The sequence below is a fragment of the Nothoprocta perdicaria genome, unplaced genomic scaffold (genome assembly GCF_003342845.1).
Source record: "Nothoprocta perdicaria isolate Ctin4 unplaced genomic scaffold, notPer1 scaffold_486, whole genome shotgun sequence".
NCBI classification, from domain to species: domain Eukaryota; kingdom Metazoa; phylum Chordata; class Aves; order Tinamiformes; family Tinamidae; genus Nothoprocta; species Nothoprocta perdicaria.
This window is the reverse complement of record NW_020455739.1, coordinates 171,991-174,648: the sequence shown is the minus strand read 5'-3', so window position 1 is coordinate 174,648 and position 2,658 is coordinate 171,991.

The window sequence follows — 2,658 nt, the reverse complement described above, 5'->3', positions numbered from 1 at the left end:
GGGGCCCCGCGGCGCCCGCCGCCACGGAGGAGCTGCGGCCGCGGCCGGGCGAAACCGCGCGAGGTTTCCGTGCTCGGGCGCAGCGTCACCGGCGCCCGGCCACGTGGTGCTGGCTCCGGGCCGCGGCCCGGCAGCAGGAAGCCCTGCGGGGACCCCCGAGCTGCCGGCGCTGGGGCTGACCCGTGTCCCCCTCCCGGGGCACGCGCGGGGGCCAGGGCTCCACGGTGCCGTGGGCAGGACGCTGGGTCCCCTGCAGCCACCGCCCCGCTGCTCACCCATCCCCTGCGCCCAGCCGGGTGCTGGCTGGCTCCAGCCAGGGCACCGTGGAGGTTCTGCAGCTCCACGGGCTGCTTTCCACCAGCCTGCACCTAAGGTGGCATGTCCATGGGGGCTCCAAAGCGCAGCTGAGCTGTGATCCCCATGGGAAGCATCATGACATGCCGAGCTGCATTCCGATCCCAACCCCGAGGGATCCGCCATCCGCACAGGCCGCACCCCGCTGTGCCACCCCTGGAACCAGACCCCACGGGACCCACACTCCCTGTGGGAAGCACCTTGGCGACCCAACTGGAGCCAGACCCCAGGGGAAACGCGACGCCCGTGGGGCAGCAGCCACCACGGAGCGTCTCGCCGGACACGGGATGCCTGCGTGAGGCCACCGCGTCCCTCGTGGGGATGCTCCCAGTGCCGGGTGCCGCTCGCACGGCTTCGTGCACCCACGGCGGACCCGGTACCGGCAGAGGAGGGCAGGGCGGGTGGAAGCGCTGCGACCCAGCGGCAACTTCCCCTCGGCCGGGCGCCTCCCAGCTGCGGCCGCCGCTTTCTCCCTCTCTACCTCCCTCCTTCCCGACGGGGCTCGGGGTACCCCGGCCGGGGCTCCAAACCCGCCCCCCGGCGCCCCCCGCCCCGGCACTGCCCCCCGGCCCCGCGCTCCCCGCCGGCCCCGCACGATGCCGGCGCTGCCCGCCCCGTCCAGCCCCGTTGCTTCCCCAGGCCCGGCCTGCACCGTCGCTGTCCCGTTACCTGTGGGGGCCCCCGCGGGGGGGCGGCGGCGCGGGGCGGCCGGGGCCGGGCCGGGCTCCCCGCAGCGGCATCCGCGGCCGCCGCTCGCCAGCACCAGGAAGGGGAGGAGAAACCGGGAGGCTGCGAGCGCCGCCCGCCCTCCCGGAATGGCCCGTTTGGACTGGACGGGACGGACGGGACGCCCCGACTCGCGCTGTCCCGGGAGGGTGCCCGCTGTTCCCGGGCACCGTCCCCGAGCAGCTCCGAGGCGCGGCGCGGGCAGGGCCCCCCCGGGGCAGCGAGGAGACACGGGCCGCTTGGGGGGATGTCGCTTTAGGGGTGCACGCTGCCCTGGACGGGGGACGCATGGCTTTGGAGACCGCTGCTGTCGCGGCGGGTTGCGTGTTGCCTAGGGGTGCGCGCTGCTTTGGGGGACACTTGGCTTTGGGGGGCCCCTGCCTTGGGGTGCGCATAGATTCGGGGCGCACGCCGATGCAGGGGGCACATTACTGGGGGGGACGCTTAGCTTTGGGGCCACCCTGCCTTGGGCGGGCAGGGGTGGCCCCGCGCGGCGCTCGGTGTCCCCGGGCTGCGGAGCCGAACCGGGACCGCCAGGGGACGCTGCTGCATCGCCGCTGGCACCGGCCCGCGGCCTCGGGGACAGCGGCGACCCGGGCAGCGTTGGCCCCTGTTCCTGGCCGGGTCCTTGCACCACCGTGTCCCAGGGGGGCCGTCCGAGCCAGCCTCCCTGCGGGGAATGCGCCCTGCCCCATGCGGGGGCATTGCCCTCCCCGGTGTACCCCGTGCATCCCGGTGCGGAGCTTCCCACAGCCCCGTCTCCCTGCTCCGGGGGGCCCGTCCGAGCTCCCCAGGGCCTCCCCCGGCCGGGGCGGCGGGGGGAGCCGCACGGCCCCTCCACGAGGCCCAGCGGGGCAGTGGGCACAGGCGCCTTGCGTGGGGCTGCACGGCCCCGTGACGGGGGGGCGTGGGCGGCTCCCTGTCCGCCCCGGCCCTGCGCCTGCCACGTCCCCGCCGCGATTGCTGCACCCGCAGGGTGGGACCCTACGGAGCCCCCGTCCCGGCTACGGGGCGCGGACCGGGCCCGGAGCGGCCAGCGGGCTGGAGCGCGGGCAGTCGGTGCCGCGGGCCGGGTCTTGGCGTCGGCGGCGCGGGTGGTCGCCAGCCCGGCCCGGGTTGCACAACCGCGGGGCCCGGCGCGGCCTGGTCTCCTCCTCAGCCTGAGGCCGGCGACAGCGGAGGCTCCGGCCGCGGGTCCAGTCCCCGCATCCCGATGGTCCCCCGCCACGGGGGGGGGGGGCAACACGTGATGTCACTGCTGCAGCGGGTGACGTCAGTGAGGGGGTGCCAACAGCTCGGGCAGTGCTGCGCTGTCCTGGGTGCCCATTGCTCGCGCTGCAGGGCGGCCCGGGCTGCCTGAGCCCCCAGCCCCATCCCTGCCCCTATCCCATGTCCTGCTCCAACGCCCCAGGCCCCCTCGCACTGCAGCCCCCTCCCCTATCCCAGTCCCATCCCTATTCCCCGCCCCATTCCCTACTCCCCTGCGTTCCTCCTCGTCATCCCCTGCCCCGTCACTCATTCCCACCTCCAGACCCTCGCCCCCATTCCCACCTCCCGCTCCCATTCCCAGCCCCTCCC